The sequence below is a fragment of the Rhineura floridana genome, chromosome 8 (assembly GCF_030035675.1).
Source record: "Rhineura floridana isolate rRhiFlo1 chromosome 8, rRhiFlo1.hap2, whole genome shotgun sequence".
In the NCBI taxonomy this organism is placed as follows: domain Eukaryota; kingdom Metazoa; phylum Chordata; class Lepidosauria; order Squamata; family Rhineuridae; genus Rhineura; species Rhineura floridana.
In genome coordinates, this window is record NC_084487.1 from 67,544,849 (window position 1) to 67,567,722 (window position 22,874).

Below are 22,874 nucleotides of genomic sequence, written 5' to 3' on the forward strand. Positions count from 1 at the left end.
GGTCGCTCTGGTGGATGATATGAGGAGGGCGTTGGATAGGGGAAAATATACCTTCCTTGTCCTCCTGGACCTCTCAGAGGCTTTTGATACCGTCGACCACGGTATCCTGTTGAGTCGCCTGGAGGGATTGGGAATAGGAGGCACTGTTTTACAGTGGTTCTGTTCCTATCTCTCCGGTAGATATCAACGGGTAGTGTTGGGGGATGAGGTTTCAGACCCTTGGCCCCTCAACTGTGGTGTGCCACAGGGTTCTATCCTCTCTCCCATGCTATTTAACATTTATATGAAACCGCTGGGAGCCATCATCAGGAGTTTTGGGCTGCATTGTCACCAATATGCGGATGACACGCAGCTCTATCTCTCATTTAAATCTTCACCAGAGTTGGCTGTGGATACCTTGTCCAAGTGCCTGGAGTCCATAAGTGGATGGATGGGAGAGAACAGGCTGAAGCTGAACCCCGATAAGACCGAGGTATTACTAGTGGGGGACAAGGGAAGGTTGGGTGATTTTGACCTGATACTTAATGGGGTGAGTTTGCCCCTGAAGGACCAGGTCCGCAGTCTCGGGGTCATCTTGGACTCCCAGCTGTCTATGGAGGCTCAGGTTTCTGCAGTGAGCCGGGCAGCCTGGTACCAACTTCATCTAGTACAGAGGCTGCGACCCTATCTTCCCATACATCTGCTCCCACGAGTGATACATGCCCTGATCTCCTCTCGACTAGACTACTGTAATGCTCTCTACGTGGGGTTACCCTTGAAGACGGTCCGGAAACTCCAGCTGGTACAAAATGCGGCAGCACGCTTAATAAAGCAGACTCGCTGCCACGATCATATCACCCCAGTGTTGATTGAATTACACTGGTTGCCAGTTGTATACCGGGCCCAATTCAAGGTGTTGGTTTTAACCTTTAAAACCCTATACGGTTCCGGCCCAGTTTATCTGAAGGAGCGCCTCCAGTATCACCAAATATGCCGCCAAACAAGATCAGCCTCACAGGACCTTCTCTCGGTCCCACCGAATAAGACAACTAGGTTGGTGCAGACCAGGGAGAGGGCTTTTTCGATCGTGGCCCCCACCCTCTGGAACTTACTTCCCTTTGACCTTCGGCATGCCCCCTCCCTGTTGACTTTTCGCCGAGCCTTGAAGACCTGGCTCTTCAGGCAGGCCTATGGGATCTCTGGGGTGGGTTAGGTTTTACACTGTATTAACGTAAGATGGTCTTTAGATGAGATGTTATGATATTAATAATGTGATGATTATGTATATGAGGAGATTGTATTTTATATTGTATTTTATATTGTACGTCACCCAGAGTGTCCGTTTAGTCGGACAGATGGGCGTCTGCTAAATAAAATTTTATTATTATTATTATTATATCCATATGTACCTTGTATTGTGACACACTGGTATTTCCTGAGGTGTACATCTCATTGCTTCTGATGCATCAATATCATATATTCTGCACTGGCTTTTGCTACATATTACAATATATGAATAGTGAATATGAAGCAAGGAGGCTTGCTAAGCCCAAAATATAACACTAGCTGGCCACTCCCATGGCAATATGAGAACAGTTGCTTGATGCTGGTGCTACATCACCTGTGAAAAATGTATAGGAGAAGGGTGTAAGGGCACACTGCATAAGCAGTGCTTTCTCACATTCAGTAATTACTGCATACCTCCAAATTAGTGAAGATTACCTGGGTATGCTAATAGAGCTTTTTCACCTTAATAAGCTGATAACACTAGAAAATATTGTGTTAATGGCCATAGCGTGCCTCATACCACCACCACCCCAGCCCTCACAGTTTACTGGACCCATGTCAAATCACTGCTGGCTCTGCAAAAAAGGGTATGTTGATTTTTCCCTTTCCACTGCTGAAAGTGGGAAACCCACCTGCTTATGGAAGGGATAGTGGCCAGAAACAAAGCCCAACATCTGTTGTAATACTATCCAAATTATAAACTTTGGGGCACACTTATATTTCAGGGGGAAAGGAATACCTAATATTTACTTTGCAGATATATCAAGCAACAATCAGATAATTCCCTCTTTAAACCTAATTGTGATTTCCCTGTGAAGCAATAAAAACACCTAACAGTTAAAATTAAACACACATCGCTCATGCTAGTAAAAGAAACTCTGAAATGGGCTGGGGTAGATTTTTTAAAGATCAAAATGGGAAATGGTACCTTCATCAGGGTAGCCCCCACTCTACAGTCTAATATATATTTAAGATTTTTAACCCATTTAGAATCTGGTTTCAATAGATTCACAGTTGAATGTTTGTATAATATTTAAAGTGACAAGCCAATAAAAATATCTGGCAACTCAGTTTTTGCTGCAGTGGAACATAAGGAACCAAAATTAAGGGAGATGAAATATTCTAATCCAACTCTACCAGCTTTGAAAATAAAATTGATCTGCAAGTCTTAGTACAGGAGAAAAACCTACAGAATGTAATCATAGAATCAAAGAATAATAGAGTTGGAAGGGGCCTATAAGGCCATCAAGTCCAACCCCCTGCTCAATGCAGGAATCCAAATCAAAGCATTCCCAACAGATGGCTGTACTGAATGCCTCCAGTGTCCAAGAGCCCACTACCTCTCTAGGTAATTGATTCCATTGTCGTATGGCTCAAATAGAAAGTTTTTCCTGATGTCCAGTCAAAACCTGGCTTCCTGCAACTTGAGCCCATTATTCCGTGTCCTGCACTCTGGGACGATCAAGAAGAGATCCTGCCCCCCCTCTATGTGACAACCTTTCATGTACTTGAAGAGTGCTATCATATCACCCCTCAGTCTTCTCTTCTCCAGGCTAAACGTGCCCAGTCCTTTCAGTCTCTCCTCATAGGGCTTGGTTTCCAGTCCCCTGATCATCCTTGTTGCCCTCCTCTGAACCTGTTCCAGTTTATCTGCATCCTTCTTGAAGTGCGGAGACCAGAACTGGACGCAGTATTGAAGATGAGTCCTAACCAGTGCTGAATAGAGGGGAACTAATACTTCACATGATTTGGAAACTATACTTCTGTTAATGCAGCCTAATATAGTATTTGCCTTTTTTGCAGCCACATCACACTGTTGGCTCATATTCAGCTTGTGATCAACGACAATTCCAAGATCCTTCTCACATGTCGTATTGCTGAGCCAAGTATCCCCCATCTTATAACTGTGCATTTGGTTTCTTTTTCCTAAGTGTAGAACTTTGCATTTATCCCTGTTGAATTTCATTCTGCTGTTTTCAGCCCAATGCTCCAGCCTATCAAGGTCCCTTCGAATTTTGTTTCTGTCTTCCATGGTATTAGCTAATTTTGTATCATCTGCAAATTTAATAAGCATGCTCTGTACCTCCTCATCCAAGTCATTAATAAAAATGTTGAAGAGCACTGGGCCCAGGACCGAGCCCTGTGGTACCCCACTTGTTACTTCCACCCAGGTTGAGAAGGAACTATTGATAAGCACTCTTTGAGTATGATTCTGGAGCCAACTGTGGATCCACCTGATAGTTGTTCCATCCAGCCCACAGTTAGCTAGCTTGCTAATCAGAATATCATGAGGCACTTTGTCAAAAGCTTTGCTGAAGTCGAGGTATATTATGTCCACAGCATTCCCACAGTCTACAAGGGAGGTTACCCAGTCAAAATATGAGATAAAATTAGTTTGGCAGGATTTGTTCTTCATAAATCCATGTTGGCTCCTAGTAATCACTGCATTGTTTTCAAGGTGCTTACAGACTGACTGCTTTATAATCTGCTCCAGAGTTTTTCCAGGGATTGATGTTAGGCTGACTGTTGTGGACTTACCAAAAGAAAAAGAAAAAAGAGTGGATATTTCAATCAATATCAGGCAATAGTGGAAAAATCAGAATTGGGTGTGAGAACAAAACATGTGATTCAACTGATTATAGGAACATAGGAAGCTGTCTTATACTGAGTTAAACCATTGGTCTATCCAACACAATATTGTCTACACTGACTGGTAGTAGCTCTCCAGGATTCCAGATTGAGTACATTCCCAGCACTACCTGGAGATGCCGAAGACTGAACATGGGACCTTTTGCATCCAAAGCAGCTGGTCTATCACTGAGCTGCAGTCCTTTCCCAAAAATACACTTCAGATTCTTAGGCAAACACTACAGGAAGTAGCATAAAAAGCAGAGCGATAAAAAAGTAGATTTGGCAGAAAAATGTTAATCAAATTTCTTTAGGTTGACTTGGTGCAATTCACAAATGGTATCAACAGTAAAGTGGATTCTTAAATTATCTAGGATTTACTAAGACAGTTTTGGCTGAACTATTATACCCATCTAATATATAATAGTTATGGATATGGTTAAAATGTATTTAAGGTGTGTTTAAAGAGCTTTCCATTATTATGCAGCCAAATATAAAGATTTATTGCTATGCTGAAATTCAATCAAATATGTAATAATTTATAGTTAATAAGAATTTTCTCACCACATAACCATCAGAAAGCACACAATCTTCACTTCATAAGACCAGTTTCCTGATATACTGATGTCGCTCAACTCTGAGTTCATACATGAGGTTTTTTTAAAAAAAGTTTGAAGACATTGAAAAACCAACACACCGTAAATCTATTTTTCTACATTGAATAAATAATTTATGTTTACTCAAGAAATAGATATATTTGGACAGCTGCTGTGAGGATAAAATTTTACAGCAGTTAAAATTTAACTAAGCAGTTGCCCATTATACTTTGATTTATGTTTCCACATCTTTTGATTCATGTTTTTGTTTTCTTACATCTGAAGTGCATGTAAGTAGCTGGTCACAGTGTGTAAAGGCAACTATTATGTATTTACCTGAAGAAAAAAATGGAATACAATATTGAGTTAAGAGTGCAGATTTTTGTTTGTTTCGCAAATAGTTTATTTCCCAAATATCTTTTCATTGGACAATTAGTTTTTTACATGGAATACATGTCCTGCAATTTGATACTGTAGTATTTTACAGGGCCATCATTAAGCCACAATTTAAAGTGCAGTGTAAAAATGTGTGTTATCGTTTCTAAATGTTTTTTGGGGAAATTTTGACATAAAATGCTAACAATTTTTTCTCCAGATGGAGCTGACACCAAATTTTCATTAGTCCAATGTGGAGCTTCATATGCTGGTTGGCTCCTTTCCATGTATGTACTAGTAGTCACTATGGGGAAATACTTGAGTATGTGGTTCATAGGAACATGAATAAGGTGATTTGTGGGATGAAAAAGGTACTTATCCCCGATTGCTGGCTCCTTCAGGAAGACATTGCCATGTGGGGGAATGTCAATCAGTTTGGCAAATATCTTTCTCACCAAAGGGCCATTAATATTCTGTCACTAACCTAAGTATACATTTTGTCAGTAATTCCACTGGAGCCAAAAATATCGCTGAAACAGGAATCTAAATGTATCACTAATTTATCACATATAATGTATAAGAAGCTTTTAGAAACCATTCAAGAAACCATTCAAACAAACAAAGAAAAGAGAGCTGAGTAAACTTGAAATGATATTGCAAAGACGAAGTGGGTTGTTGCAGGACAATCAAGGGACCAGAGGTGGTCCAGGACAGACTGCTTCTTCTGCTGGTTACCCCAGATTGCTCACTTGTTAGACAACAAAGGAGGAGGAGAAGTCCTTGCCGAATCTGCATGATGGCCATTGGGGCAACAATGGTGCATTAATGTATTATTTGCATACTGTTGGTTAGATAATCACTTCTACAATGGGATATTAAGATCACTGTATTGAAAGCTTCCCCACACCACACACTTTGAGAACTTACGTTAGACTCATAGTTTAAATATAGTTCCACTCAGCAACTCAGTAAAGTGTGTTGTAGTCATACCTCCTGCCCTCTTAGGGCTTATCCAAACGGAGCGGGATAATCCATGGTTTCCATATTCGGTTTGTCATCTGATAGTCCTCACTTTGCCTTTTAGTTCGCTCTTTCCCAATTAAAAAAAACACTTTTTTGCACCCGCACACGCAGCGGTAAGACCCCTACATTCTTTTTGCTTTTTCCAAGCTCCACCTCTAAAACCTCCCCCTATCAACCAATTGGTCAGCAAAAAAATTACGTATGCTCCTCTCCCCCTTTGCAACGAAGCACAATATGGCTGTAAAGGAGTTCTCGCCTGGGAAGGAAAGGCTGCTGGTCGGTTTCATGCCTGCCTTCCCATGAGAATGAAATTGACAAAGCTTTCCTGAGCAGGCTTGAAACCGACCAGAAGCCCTTTTCTTGTTTGCATTTGTGATATTACACTTAAACAAATGTATGCTTTTCTGCCTTTATTGATATTTAAGGAGATACACATGCTGGCAATGCACTTATTTCTCCAAAAAAGCAAGAAACTGTCACCCCCACCCTCCTTCTCCCTTTCCTTCCCACGAGAATGAAATTGACAAAGCTTTCCGGAGCAGGCTTGAAACCGACCAGAAGCCCTTTTCTTGTTTGCATTTGCGATATTACACTTAAACGAATGTATGCTTTTCTGATTTGAAGCAAAAACCCCAGCAAGTAGAATGAAATTGACAAGGCTTTCTGAGGCAGGCTGAAACCGACCATCCCCCCTTTCTCACTTGCTGTGCATTGCAGATCTCACCCAGAGCAGCCGCCCAGTTTGCAGGCTGGCAAAAACTAAAATGCATCTGCGCAGTAGTTGCAGACCCCCCCAACACCCCACCATTGCGATGATTGGTTCAATTTTCCCGGGCTTATTCTCACACATGCGCAAAAGTGCAGATACGTGATTGGCTGGAATGAGGAGAAGGGGCAAGGGGAAACGCCCAAGAACTGCTCATCAGCTGTAAAGTCCGTGGCATTGCATCCTAACTCCTGAAGGCGCAGCGGATGATTCCCAATTTTAAACAGCAAATCACATTTTTGCCGGTATTGCAAGGAGCGGATTTAACCCGCAAAAATGCGTAACAGCGCAAGACGTCATTTGGACGACTGAAAAATAATGAACACACATAGCGGGCGTGTCACACATTTTGCAGTCGTCTGGATGAGCCCTTATTCTTCTGGGTCTGGGGACAATTAATATCTCAGTTTTGCAAACTGATTCATTAAATTTGCCTCTCCAAACCCACTACTGAGATTAAAGTAAATAAGCTAAAGATGTAGACACAAAAGAAGTGAAAGTCAGTGAAGACAAAATGACAATGTTAATAACCTCACAAGAAACACCAATACTATTAAAAACTGACAGAAGAGGCTCGCATGTCTCAAAAATATTAAGGCTGCTTGAATGTGGAGAATTATTAAAGCTGTAGCAAATATGAGATGTGCCTTTATAACTTTCATAGCTGATTGGAAGAAATAGAAATATGACATTTGTAACCAAACTCCAAGACTACAGTGCCAAAGAAAAGACTGCCAAAATTGCTAAAATGTGGAGATTTATCAAGAGATATTATCTAGTGTCAGGGCTTTCTTTTAACTTTCCTCAACAAATCCATTTGTATGTAACAAAGCACCCTATAAAACAGGAGCTTTGGAAGGGATGGTCTAAAAATTAATAATATATGGAATTACAGATTGAAAGTGCATGGAGACAAGAGATATATAAATACCATTAAAAGAGAGAGACAGAGAGATGCAGAATAATGGGACAAGATAGAGAGATGCAGAATAATGGGACAAGATGCGCCAAACCGTCAGAAATAGAAGTGAACACCATTCTGCTGGCACAGAACTAACAACTAAGAAAAAAAAATCTTTCAATAAATAAAAAGAGACAGTATTGTGAAGTTATTTCATAACTGGGACACATTTGCCATGCACAATGATTTGAACATTCAAATGGAGCTTAAGTAGAAGTGATTTACAATGCAATCCTATATCTGTCTACTAAGAAGTAAACTCAGTTGAGTTCCATGGGCCTTACTCCCAGATAAGTGGGTATAAGATTGCAACTTTAGTATAGTACTCTCAAGTATTTATTATTTATTATTTAATTACATTTCTAAACCGCCCTATAGCAACAAGCTCTCAGGGCGGTGTACAACAAGTATGAGTCTGGACATCCCAAGCTGAAATCATAGTTTAACTATATGAGCTCACTGGGCAGCCATTATCTTAATCTTGCTCCCCCATAGGACATAACAATACTGGCTAAACTCACAGGAATGTTCTAAGGATTCCAGAAATAACACATGTAAGTTATTTACATTTATAGAATTAAAGATTTATAGAAATTCCAAATATTGCTGCCTTTACACTGGCCTGATCTTGTCTCCCACAACAGAAAGTCCATCTTAATCTCCAAATTATTTCAGTATTGATTACTTTTTAATTATGGTTAGACGTGTTTCATTAGTCTTTTATGACCAAATACCTTTCAGTCACAAATCACAGTTATCCATAGGGCTTAACGCTGGTTTTATCGACTTTAAAAATTTACTGGTATCTGTGAGATGATAACAGCAAAGAGGCAGGTCAGCAGTGCCTGCTACCACAAAGCCAAACATTCAGAAATGTATAATGCCTCACTCCACAGTAATAGAATTTAATGAGTACTGAAGAATCCCTTACAGTAATCAATCTATATTTTATTTATTTATTTATTTATTAAACTTGTATACCGCCCCATAGCCGAAGCTCTCTGGGCGGTTTACAATATCAGCTCTCTTGCTATACCAAAGTGTTCTGAGAACTGGGAAAGCTGTCATTTACTTTTGCAATGTGATACATTTAAACAGCAAGACTTAAGCAATTAACAGACAATGCAAATAGCAACTCACTGTTTTTCTACTGGCCTTGTGAAAGTAAAATGTTATTACAGTAAGTAAGAGTGAAGAAAATCTTGTAGAAGCTGTGCAGACAGGAAGCTAGGAGGGGAAAAATCCAATTATCTTCCAGAAACATTTCTTTTAATGATGAGCTGCAGTTTGATGAATTGAATGATGAATTACAACTTTTATCTTCCACCAAGAAAACATGAAATCGAAAGGCACTTCAAAACGTGAAATAAATTATCTTCATTACTAGGGCTACATTTCAGGTTTTCTTAATTGCCCAGGAAAAAAACAGATGCTCATATTATACAGGTTAGGTAGCAAGCAATCAGCATGAAATACTACTTTCATGGATTCTGTTGGCTGGTATATGTCTTAAAACATTTTAAAAATCCTTTCCAGTATTAATCACTAGTAATGGGGCAACTGGGATTTTAGAAGTCCACCATCTGATCTGATTATTCCAGATCATCCAGACTCTGCCCCTATCCGAAACAGATTTGGAAATGACCAATACCTGCCATGGAATTTATTAGGAGTGCTATCCACATACCCTTATACTTTACGCCCCTTACTAGGATGAGGTGGGATGGGCATCTGATGAGTACTGGAGCAAGGATTGAGTCCATGGACACTGCAATTACAGAGCATCCAAGGAGATTAAGAATCATGGGAAATGTAGTTCCCAAGGTCATGGCTCACTACAATGCCCACAGAAGTTGGAACCATGAGAACAACATTTCCCATAGCTTCTATCAGCCCATGTCAATGTTTTAGACATTTTAGACAATGTTTTAGACATGAATGATTAAATCTTGGGTGTGATGCCACAGCATCCCTAGAGTCCTCCCCATTACCTCCCATACTGATATGGCCTGAGTGTCTAATAAGCTCTCCACTGAGCCTATTTATTTTCAGATACAGAAGAAAAGAGATTTGAGTGAGTCTGTCCACTGTTGTAAAGTGGCACTTCAGGAAACAGCAGCAGTTGCAGTGAGAAAAAAATCGATACTAAATTCAGCCAGGATCTTTCCAGCAAATACCAAACTTGTTACTATTAACTAGTATCTAGAGGATGTACTGATACATTTTATAGCATCTTCATAACTGAACCAGTATTTTGATTGATAGCTCCTGGTTATCATGACAAATGTTAACTATTTTAGAAATGTTTACGTCTATTGACATCTTAGTCCAGAACATCTATATGATGAGCAAAAACTAAGATTTCCAGTGCCTGCTCATTCACAAAAGACTCAACTTAGCCTAAACTTTAACCTTTTAGCATTCTGTCAAAATCTGTGTATGTATGTCATTGTAGCACCAAGGTACCTTAACATGAACACATTCTACACTAGGGTTGCCAGGTTCAGGGCCTGAGACTGATCCTGTATCTTTAGGAGAAGAGAAAGTCAGCCAAGTGCAGGTGTTCTTGCAACCCTGTAATGAGAAAAACCACAAGGTGGAATTCTCCCTTCCCCCTGCACAACTTTTAAAGATACAGAAGACTTCTTGGAGGCCAAGAATGTTCTCCTTGGTGAAGCCCATCTCCCTCTCTCACTATTGACTTTCAAGATAAATGTAAAGACATTATCCAGGCATATGATGGCTGATAGATATTGGCCATGGCAACCTTGCAATTAGTAATTGTGAGATTATATGATTGTTTTCAAATATTTTTAGATGGCTTCTTAATTGTTTGTGTTTTATATGGTTTTAATTGTTTTAAATATGGGAGGCCCTCACCAATTCTTTGGTGGGGTTAGGCTGCCTCATCACCAACTTCGCTGCCCCCGCCCCACCCGCCCCTCCAGTGGCACTTGGGTTCGCCTCCCCCCTTTAGCCAACATGAGTGACCATGATATTTCAGAAGAAATGGTTATTGTCAATACTGAGAAATTAGAAAAAAGCTACAGTAATGATGGAGGAAACTTTGAGGGCCAGGAGTCCCAGCTTTCCCCACTGACTCTACTGGCAGCAACATGCATCAGGATCCAATCTTCCAATGAGAATGCTGATGGATCACAGGGACAACAGGGGGGCTCAAGTGAACTGGACCTCACAGCTGCTGCAACTCAAATCTCCCAGAATGCAAATGGCAGGCAAATAATTTCCACTCCCTCTGGGATTTCTGTGCCCCCCAAAGACCAAGGGAGCAATAGCAATGAGGAGAATGATTAGTCATCCAAAAATGACCTGCTACTACTGGGCAATATGTGGTTACTACCACCCCCAACATGCAGAGCCAGCAAATCCTGGTGGGCTTGCCAGGAATTATACCCAGTATTCAGTATTGGGTTATCCCCCAGTTTCAAATACCCCAGTTGCAGTTTGCCACCACCCCTACCCAAGTCAGCGTGTAGCAGGATGCCTCTGGGCAACTGCAGATCATCCCTGGGACAAACCAGCAGCTCATTGCAAACCAGTCAGGGACAGGTAATATTCTGGCTGCCATGCCAAATCTTCTGCAGCAGGCTCCCCCATTCAGGGAATGAATGCCCTCTCAGGATAGACTTAGTATGTCACTAATGTCCCACTGGCTTTGAATGGCAATATCACTTTGTTGCCTGTTGACAGCATTACAGCTAGTTTGGCACCCAGTTCTCAGTTAGTTACTCTAAGCATCACTGGCGCTCAAGACAGCAACTCTCAACCAGCAACATCCTCAGTCAGCTAGTCCAGCGTGGCTGCATCCCAGGCCAATTCTGCTTACTCCTTTACTAATGCCGATAACTACAATGCCACTACCACAACAAGTAATTTGAGCATCATGAATTTTTCCACCAGTGGCACTCTGGGAACAAACGTTCAGGTGCAGGGCCTCAGAGGACATGAAATACTAAAAATACTGATGCTCTGCAGGAAGCTGGAGTTGCAGTACAGCAAGGGCAGCAGAAGGATACTAATCAAAACCAGCAGCAGATCCTGGTGCAGCCTCAGCTTGTTCAAGGAGGGCAAGTTGGCCAGAGTTTTACTACCCAAGATGCCTTGCAGAACCTGTAGATCCAGGCTCTCCCCAATGCTGGTCCAATCTTTATTCGAACACCCACCATGGGGCCAAATGGGCAGGTCAGCTGGCAGATGATTCAGCTGCAGAATCTTCAGGTTTAGAACCTGCAAGCTCAGACAATCGGCTTGGCTTCAGTGCAGGGAATATCCCTGGGGTAGACAGGGAGCACCAACACAACCCTGACACCAACCGAGTCTGCCTTTCTGCCCAGTGTCACTGTCACTGTAAACGCCACTCAGCTTTCCTCCGTACCAGGGCTTCAAACCATTAAACTTGGGGTGCTGGGATCTGGAATCCAGGTTCATCAATTGCAAGGGCAATGATTCTCAAACGGTGCGCCCAGGCATGCTGGTGCGCCCTAAGAGGTGGCTAGGTGTGCCTCAAATATTATGAAAGTATATTTTAAAAATGAGAAGAAACCCATTTGTATAGAGTAATCATTTTCTATAGTTTAAGTTATTTTTATTCATAGTTTAAGATATATTAATATGTTTTTAATTTTGTACACAAAGTGTGCCAGAAAATTTGTATATGTTTTACAGTGCACCGAGAACCAAAAAAGTTTGAGAACCACTGGGCTATAGCAAATGCCACTGGTGACCATAATACAAAAAATATATGGGGGATTGTTTTAAATTGTATTTGTTTTAACTTTTTGATGCTTGCCACCCTGCATTCCTTTGGGAGGAAGAATGAGATACAAATTTAATAAATGATGATGATGACAAACTGTGGTTTCTTCTGGGTGATTTTGAGACCTGCAAAAATAATTGTCAATGGAAAAATGGCAAGTGGCCAGGCTCGAGAAGCCACTGTACATACCCTTGAGCAAAAAACCATTGCTTATCCACGCAGATACTTTAGAATGCTATGGAATCTTCTTCTCCAGTAGGTTCTACATTGGGATAATTACAGCATTTTGTATGAAAGTACAGTAAGAATTCATATACACTTTATACATTTTAAATAATCTACACAATATTGTAAATATTGTTAAGCCCATTTCAGGCAGGCAAGCATAAATGGGAAAATAAGTTTGTCAAATGTCATACAGCAGTTTGGAAGAAGACAGGAATGGCAGCAGGGAGAAACATTTATTTCCTCTGAGTTCTATGATATCCATACTAGACTAAAGATTCTGTATTATACAATATGGAGGATAAAACATTACTGCCCAATCATGCCTAACAAAAAAAAAATGAGTCAGAAAAATATGCAGTTAGCCAATGACAGATTTTCAGTCTTACATAACAAAAGTCAACAATATGATTTGATTTGTCAGAATGTTTCAGCATGGAACTAAATAATCTCAAAGAAAATGTTTAGAAGCACCAACTAGAATGACTCAGTTTAGGTGCAATGTAATATTTGGGTTGATCATAATAAAGGTGTATCCAACTGTGGATTTTGGAGATTTTTTTCTTATGGGCTAACACAGCTACCTTCGCTTTTCCTGCAGAACAATCTCCTAATCATTTCTATAGAAAAGTTTCTCCACTGCACATCAGCACAGGGAAGAAAATACTTTCACACAAAGAATACAGGTAGAGCCAAGTGCAATTAACCACTACATTGGAATCTGACTAAAGCACAGAAGTCCTTTCCATGAAACTTAAACCACAGCACATCACAAGCAAAGGAGTTGCCGGTTAGCTTTAGTGTCATAAGGGAGGCTGTTTCATGTTTTACACCAGAGAGAAGCACTCTGCCAAGTTTAAATTAAGAACAAAAGCCAAAGTTATATAGTGCATCAGTTGTGGATTTGGCAACAGTGGAAAGAAGATAGCCTCAAAGCAAACTCATACCTTTTATGGAAACCAAATATTGACCGCACTTGGCACACTGAAAACTGCATGGACAAACAAAACTGCTGGAAAAACAAATCAAAATTACATAGGAAGCTGACACCCATTCTTTAGAGTGGAAATGCAAAGACAAAATGAGTCATAGATTTTGTATTTTTGGACAAGATAAGCTCATGTGTCTGCCGGCAATGTATGATTTAATTCGCAATGAAACATGTAATAGTTCCAATATTATTCCAAAAACGCTAACCAAATAATCATGCATGAGAACAATTTGTCATGGAACAGAAGATAATTTTAAATCTCTGATTTCATGGTACTGAAGACAACTAATCTGAATGTTAAGAAAAAGCATTTTCAATAACTAATTGCACTGAAAGAGGTCAGATATGAAAACTAGATTTTTAATGAGCTTAAATAAGCAATATGCTTATTTAAGACTAACTTCACATGGAAATGTCATGATTATTATAACTTAATTTTTTCTGCTGTTTAACCGCCTTCCTTAACTTTCCCACTCATTACATTTATCTGATACATGTTACCACATTTAATGCTAAATATGGCAAATAATTTCTCTAAAATATAGAATGCAAAGAAGTGAACATTAAGTCTGTCTACATCAAAATAAAATCATGGATTTGTATCCAAATAAATAACTGTACAAGTGGAACAAGTTCCACAAGTGGAACTTCCCTTCCCACTGTGTGCTTCACCAGTCAGCTCTGAGTTTTCCCCAATCTTCCACAGCAGATTTGGGGGTGGTACAGCGGGTGCATAGGGGGATGTTTTGTATGTGCAACAATTTAGTTGGATTTAAATAGTGCACTTAAATCAATCTTGAACCCATTCGGGTGAGTCACCCCAATCTCTAGACTCTTAGCTTTCATTTAAAAAAAACTTCCTAGGTGGTCTGGTTCAAGAGAAAATATCAGCTGCCACTTCCAGCAACTTCTGTTAAATCAGATAGTAGCTGGCTCCTCTAATCTCCACTCTTTCAGGTTTTTAGCCAATAAGTGAAGTCAGGGTTGTGATTGACAAGGGATTTGCTGACCTCCAGGCAATAGCTAGAACCCATTGCAAGTCCTAAAAACACTTTCCTTTTTCTACTTATCTGCATATCATGGATTGAATACGTTTATAGCTTTCAGCACCAGCAAGAGTGATTTTTTTCTCTGTGAGCAAGAGATCTAGAACAGAGGATCACAGCAGGATCTTGGTAAGCATACACAGTAAACAATTACTATTATGATTCTACTAAAAGTGTACATGCAGGTTCTACTTGCAAAAATAGCATATTATACATTTTATCTTTCAAATGATTTTTGAACAGAATTTTTTTAAAGGGTACATATATCTTATGATGCCATTACTATGTGCTATACTTTTCCAGTAATAAGGAACTAAACAAGTTAAAAATTTTCCTGGGCTGTTTATTTGTTTAATTCATAGCCTGTTTTGAAAATCTTCCAATGTGAAGATTTAATCATATACTCATTTTTCTGGGAGTACTGCTGCAACGCTAATCCCACATTGTTGTTGTTATATTCCTTCAAGTCGATTACAACTTATGGCAACCCTATAAATCAGCGATCTCCAAGAACACCTGTCATAAACCACCCTATTCAGATCTTGTAAATTCAGGTTTGTGGCTTCCTTTATGGAATCAATCTAACTCTTGCTTGGTCTTCCTCTTTTTCTACTCCCTTCTGTTATTCCCAGCATTATTGTCTTTTCTAGTGAATCATGACTTATCATGATGTGTCCAAAGTATGATAACCTGTTTCATCATTTTAGCTTCTAGTGATAGTTCTACTTTAATTTGTTCTAACACCCAATTATTTGTCTTTTTTGCAGTCCATGGTATGCACAAAGCTCTTCTCTGACACCACATTTCAAATGAGTTGATTTTTCTCTTATCCACTTTTTTCACTGTCCAACTTTCACATCCATACACAGAGATCAGGAATACCATGGTCTGAATGATCCTGACTTTAGTGTTCAGTGATACATCTTTGCATTTGAGGACCTTTTTTAGTTCTCTCATAGCTGCCCTCCCCAGTCCTAGCCTTCTTCTGATTTCTTGACTATTGTCTCCATTTTGGTTAATGACTGTGCCAAGGTATTGATAATCTTTGATAAGTTCAATGTCCTCATTGTCAACTTTAAAGTTACATAACTCTTCTGTTGTCATTACTTTTGTCTTCTTGACGTTCAGCTGTAATCCTGCTTTTGTGCTTTCCTCTTTAACTTTCATCAGCATTCCTTTCAAATCACTAGTGATTTCAGCTAGCAGTATGGTATCATCCACATATCTTAAATTATTGATATTTTTCCCTCCAGTTTTCACACCTCCTCCATCTTGGTCCAATCCTGCTTTCCGTATGATATGTTCTGCATATACATTAAACAAACAGGGTGATAAAATACAGCCCTGTCTCACACCCTTCAAACTGTGAACCAATCTGTTTGCAGCTGAGGGTTGAAATAAACACACAGACACCAAGGCTGGGTTGAACTAAGGGCCACTTTATTAAACGTTAAAGTTAAAATAACCTGCAGAGGTAAAACCTAGGTGTGGGAGCTAGGTTATAATTGATGTATCTAATTACAGCTATTGGGCGACCACCCTTGCCTGAGCAAGGGGGAGACATTCTGCTTGCCCCTACCCCTGCCTCACCTCTAGGGTGAGTTGGGGGGCCTTCTCACATCACCACCCCCTGGGCCGTACAACTCCGGGTGGAAGAGGTAAGTTGGCCCCAAAGGCAGCCCATATCCTGCCTCCAAGCCATACATGAAGGGCAGGCCTCCAGATCCGCCAATCACCCCCAAAGGTACCTAAGGGTGTCACCTAGCTATCCCTTCCAGCTTCCCTTCCCGCACCTTCATGCCAAAGTGACCAACTACAACAGAATGCAACCACCCGTTAAACTTTAGGTGCCAAATTAGCCAAATCAGCTGAAACAACCTATTAAACAATGACACCCCTTAACTCCATTCCATCGCGTCACCACAGTGTGGAGTAGGCAAAAAACCTGCCCACCAACATGAGTGAGCAGGGCAAAAATTCCTACTAGGCCCCGAAGTGACCCGTTGAGCACACCAAGGAAAGGGGAGGGGGTGGGTGTCACTTGCCAAAGAGGGAGGCTTAAGGGTGGTGTGAGCTTAACTTAGCTCCATCGCCCTGCCTCCCTCATGCCTGCGCAAAGCACGTAAGTGCCAGCTTGGGCACGACTCATCTGGCAGCCGGGACTTCAATCCCGGGCTGCAAATATGCCTTGCTGCCCCAGGCTTTGCCAGGGCCATGAAGCAGGACTTCTCCATATTCTGTACTTACAGTAGCCTCTTGTCCAGAGTATAGGTTGTGCATCAGGACAATCAGATGCTGTGGCATCCCCATTTCTTTTAAAGCATTCCATAGTTTTTCATGATCTACACAGTCAAAGGCTTTGCTTTAATCTACAAAGCACAGGGTGATTTCCTTCTGAAATTTCTTGGTCCATTCCATTATCCAACGTATGTTTGCGATCTGATCTCTGGTACCTCTTCCCTTTCTAAATCCAGTTTGGATATCTGGTACTTCTCACTCCATATATGGTAAGAGACTTTACTGTAGGATCTTGAGCATTACTTTACTTGCATGAGATATTAAGGCAATAGTTTGATAATTACTACATTCCCTGGAATCCCCTTTTGTTGGAATTGGGATGCATATGGAACGCTTCCAGTCTGTGGGCCATTGTTTTGTTTTTCATATTTGTTGACAAATTTTTGTCAAAATTTTGATATATTCAGTCTCAGTAATTTGTAGCAACTCTATTGGTATGCCATCTGTTCCTGATGATTTCTTTCTTCCAAGTATTTTAAAAGCAGTTTACACCTCACGTTCTAAAATATCTGATTCTTTGTCATACAGTTCCTCCATGAATGAATTTGTCATCCTTGCATCTCTTTTATAGAGTTCTTCAGTGTATTGCTTCCATCTTCCTTTTATTTTATCTCGGTCAGTCAATGTGCTTTGCTGTTGATTATTCAACATCCCTACTCTTGGTGTAAATCCCTTTAATTTCTCTAATCTTTAGGAATAAGGCTCTTGTTCTACCCTTTTTCTTGTCCTCTTCTATTTCTATACAATAACCATTGTAATAGTTCTCTTTGTCCCTATGTACTAGTCGCTGTATAGTTGCATTTAGGGTTCTGACAGTGTTTCTATCTCCTTTTGCTTTTGCTTTCCTTCTCTCTTTAACCATTTTAAGAGTTCCTTCAGTCATCCATTGAGGTCTTCCTCTCTTTTTAACTAGAGGTATTGTCTTCTTGCATTCTTCCCTGATAATGTATCTGACTTCAATCCATAGGCCTTCTGGTTCTCTATCAACTAAGTTTAAAGTCTCAAATCTGCTCCTTAGTTGATCTTCATATTCTTCTGGGATATTATTTAAATTGTATTTTGGCATTATGATTGCTTTGTTGTTCTTCTTTAGCTTTACTCTGATTTTTTATATGACCAGTTCATGATCTGTACCACAGTCTGCTCCTGGTCTTGTTTTCGCAGAAAGTATTGAACTTCTCCATCTTCTGTTTCCAATTATATAATCTATTTGATTCCTAAACTGACCATTTGGTGATGTCCACCTGTACAGTCGTCTTTTCGACTGCTCAAAAAATGAGTTTGCAAGAAACAAGTTATTGGCTTCACATAATTCAATAAGTCTTTCTCCTGCTTCATTTCTGTCTCCTAAGCCCCATTTTCCCACAATTTCATCTGTTCCCTACTTTTACATTCCAGTCCCCCATAATTATCAGCACATCTTGTTTTGGTGTATGATCAATTTCTTCCTGTACATTCTGCATAAAATCTTTTCGATTCTTCTTCTGTGTTTGCCGTTGGAGCAAAGACTTGGTTATGTTAATAGGTTTCCCCTTTAATCTCATTGATATAACTCGCTCAGACCTTGCGTTATAGCTTCTAATTGCTTTTGCTACATCACTTCTCACTATTAAAGCAACCCCATTTCTTCTTAATTTCTCATTTCCTGCACAAAATATTTTGTTGTTGCCTGATTGAAAATGTCCCATTCCTGTCCATACTCATGCCAATTATTGTAATGTTGATATGTTCCATTTCTTGTTTGACAATTTCTAACTTTCCCTGGTTCATGCTTCTCACATTCCATGTTCCTATTGTGTAAGCCATACAACTCCAGACTCTCCTTTTGCATCTGTGTGCATCAGCCTCTGGGCTTCCTTTCAGCTTTGACCCAGCCGCATCATTAGTCACAGCACTACTTGTACTTGTTCTTTGTTCTTCCCCAGTAGCTCGGTGAGTGCCATCTAACCTGGGGGTCTCATCTTCCAGCACTATCTCATGTTGCATTTTGGATACTCTGTTCATAGGATTTTAGTGGTAAGAGGTATTCAGAGGTAGTTTACTATTGCCTTCCTCTGAATTTGGATGCATCTTAGTTTGGTGTCTCAGCTTTGATTATTCTGCCTTGGGTGTCCCTGCTAGGAGTCTAACCTCTTGGTCTAGACTCCTGACAGCATTGCTCTCAGCAGGGGCGTCACTACTGGGGTGCGGGGGGTGCGGATCGCACCCGGGTGACACCATGAGGGGGGGTGACACCCAAAGCTGCACCCCCCGCATTCCTGCTAGTGACGCCACTGACCCCCGGCACCAGGTCCGGTGCGCACCGAAAGCAGGCACCCGCTCGCTGGTGGTGAAGCCTGGACAGGCCTTCCACCGTCAGGCTGGAGCGAGACCAGCCACCCCTGTCCATGCCCCTGGGAGGGCGTGCACCGGAGGTCCGGACCCCCCCCCGCACTCCCACTAGCGATGCCGCTGGCTCTCAGCTTACCTGGGAGTAAACTCAAATGAATTCAATCAGATTTACTTTTGAGGATGCATGTGGTTAGGATTGTGCTGTAAATCTGTAGGACTTTTGAGTGAACATAGTAAAGAACTGTGTTGTAAATCTTTCTTTTTCCCTCCACTCCTATTTTAAAGCAATTAGGCAGGGCTTACTTAGGTGTCAATGCTTTTTTAAAAAAAATGTTCTGAATGACCAACTGGTTTTGACAATAAACTATTACAAGGAGTATATGTATTTTTACATCTCCCGTGTGTGTATATGGAATATTTCCAACAACCCTGTGAGGTAGGTTTGCCAATTGGAAACTAAGTCAGCTCACAACAAGAAATACATCCATTTAAAATCCAGTAGCCATAAAACAAGTATAAAACAGTTGCAAAACAGCCTAAAGTGGCATGATTCTGAATTTTGGGTTGAGTGGGTGAAATTCCTTATCACTTGAGGTTGCAGTCCTGTGCACACTTCCCTGTTTGAGTAAGCTGAACACACTGGGACTTGCTTCTGAGTAAACATGCATAGGATTGCACTATAAATATCTTTACAGGTTGTGTAAATAATAAACATCTTTGACAGTCATGCTTATATAAATATTTCTTCATACTATGTCTTGATAAGTATCTGATTTCACATTATGGTTGTATATTATTATTTCCTCTACATTTTATGTGTGCTCTTCTTCCTTAGGGTGGTCATGCTCCCTCTCTGTTGTTTTTACCTGAGGGGAAGATTAGGCTGAGAGACGGTGAGTAGCCCATTGTCATCCAATAAACTTTGTAGCTGATTTCAATTTTTAAAAATTAATTAAAACAATTTATATGCAGGCAAAGCTTATGAAGTTTTGCAGAACTACACAATATAGTTAAAGCACATCCAACTCACATTTAAAGTCCATGACTTCCCCCAAAGAATCCTGGGAAGTGTCATTTCCCCCTCACTGTAACAGTTCCCCCCACCTTAACAAACTACAGTTCCCATGATTCTGTGCTGGGATTCATGCACTTCAAACATGTGTTGAATGTGCTTTAAATGAATGGTATGGATCTGCCTTAGGCACGCTGTGCATTCATTAGTGAATTGAAAACAGCAATTTTAAAATATATTTTTAAAACGGGAAGGGCTGTAGCTCAGTGGTAGGCCACATGTTTTACATGCTAAGGTCCAAAATCCAATCTCTGAAAAAGACTATTGCCTAGAATCCTGGACAGCAATGCTAGTCAATGTCATCAGTACTGAGCTAGATGGTATCAAATGGCTTGAGTTGGTATAAGGCAGATTCATTTGTTCCTAAAAGAGGAATGAGACCCAAGGATCACAGTGACTATTAAATATATTTATGCATTTTATTTGCAACATTTATAAACTGCTTTATTGTAACAACAATGCTCAAAGCAGTTTACAGAAGGAATTAAAACAGTAAAATTATTGGCAAAAACAGTTAAAGACAGGTATTTGAAACCATTCAAAATAATAAAACCAACAATGAGTTAAAAACAGATAAAAACATAATAGCTCTACCTGCCTGTGTAGGATTGCCTAAACAAAAATGTTTTTAGCACATGCTGAAAAGAACACAATGAAGGCATCTGCCTAATGTCAATAGGCAAGGGTTCCAAAGTTTATGTGCTGCCACACTAAAGGAATGATTTCTTACAAGAGCAGAGCAAGTACTATGTGGCACCCATAACATGGAAAGTACACCTTGAACTTGGCCTGGTAGCAAATCAGCAACCAGTGCAGATTTCAGAGCAGAAGTGTTATGTGTGGATATGGTCTCACTCATGACAGTGATCATGCCGCAGTATTCTGCACTAACTGCATCCCCCCAAGTCAGGTTGTGCTGCATGGGGATTTCTGTGGCCTTGGCTGATTAGCTGCCAAGATTCTTTTAGTTTTGGTTTTTTGTTAGGACCCCTACCTGGTTATGGCATGCTGAGTGTTCTGTCTTACTCATAGGAATCTTGTTGTGTTTGGTATGGTATTGCATTTAGGAAATAACTACTGTCTTTTCTTTTTCTTTGTCTATTTGCATTTCATTTACCTTTAACCTCACTCCCTTACATCCATAGAAGCAATAACAGTGGTTCCATGCACCGAGCTCAATCCCCTTACACTCACTGATGATGCATCTTGTTGGTTACATGAGGGTGTTTTTTTTGCCCAATAGTGGTAAAAGAGAATTCACATACTGGGAAGTGTGGGTGCCTCTGCTTTTGTTTCCAAGCTACTACCTGTGAAGGTAGACCAAACCATGTGTGTTTTCTCTGTCCATTATTACTCACTGAAATTGGGTTGGCTGTCAAAGTGAGTTTATAGCAGCCCACAGGGTAAGCAGAAAATAGTAGAGCATCTTCTTACTCATTTCTAAAACCTCTGTCTGCAGTGAAGGGTCAAGTCTGTAAAGAAGGTTGGAATATCCATGTTAAAAGGCAGGGGTAGGGCATTCAAGGCAAGGGGTTGCCAATCCTGCTTTAATATCAATATTTTTGCAGACGATCCCTAATCAAGCACAATCCTAACAATCTACTCAGAAGTAAGTCCTGTTGAGTTCTATGGAATGTAGTGCTGTAGTAAACGTGTGTAGAATTTCAGCCTTCAGGGGCGTTCATCTTTACTCCTGAGTGTTCCTATCTAACATCTTCACAATACTAGACTCCCTTCTCCTACAATGGCCTTCTGGTGACTGTCTTAGCCTGAGGGCACTTAAACCCTTATTGTCAGAAGCAAGTAGGCTAGATTAAATGTTCCCTATCCAAACTCCCTAAGCGGATGGGAAGGAATGATCTTCTCACCACAGATGGACCTGAGAACACTCTCTTTTAGCTAAAATCTCTAATCTTAATTTCAAATGAGAGATTTTTTTGTTTGTTTGAATGGTATGCTGCAAGTAACTGTGGTTGATGTTTAATGTATTAAATTTTATGACATCATTAGGGCCCACCCTAGGGTCCAGCCCTGAAATCTCAGGGTTTGTGATGCTTCTCACCTGGCAATCCTGCTGTCTTTTGTGGTGGCTGCACATATGAAACAAAACTTACGTTCATTGGATTGCACCAATAGAGGTTGGATATCACTGTACCAAAGAAAAAACATATTGCTACAGTTAATTCTAAGTGGAAAACAGAAACTTCAAAGCCATCACCAGTATTTTTAAGTGCTTCATCTTTCTAAACTACATTCACTCACTGCATATGGATACTTATGGTCATCCCATATACATCTTATTGGCCATTGGGGAAAACGAAGTTGGACGAGATAGGTCTTTGGCCTGGCTCTTCTTAGGGTCCCAGGTTCAGCTTGTTACATGCAGAATGATCCATGGCTCAGAGCATTCTGAGGAGGATAGCTTCCTGACCAGAAAAACACTGCACTACTGTAGTTAAGCTACGCTTAGTATAACCCTTGGCAAGAGAAAGGATTTGGGTGTATTCATAGCTATATTA

General features: G+C 40.4%; 1 protein-coding gene and 1 pseudogene across 5 annotated transcripts in view; one reads left to right on the plus strand and one right to left on the minus strand.

Moving 5' to 3' along the window:
* Positions 1-22,874, minus strand: part of NAV3 (neuron navigator 3) — a 1,044,290-nt gene that overhangs the window by 482,316 nt on the left and 539,100 nt on the right. The window lies entirely within an intron of this gene.
* LOC133390802 (transcription factor Sp1-like) lies at positions 10,598-12,082 on the plus strand (annotated as a pseudogene).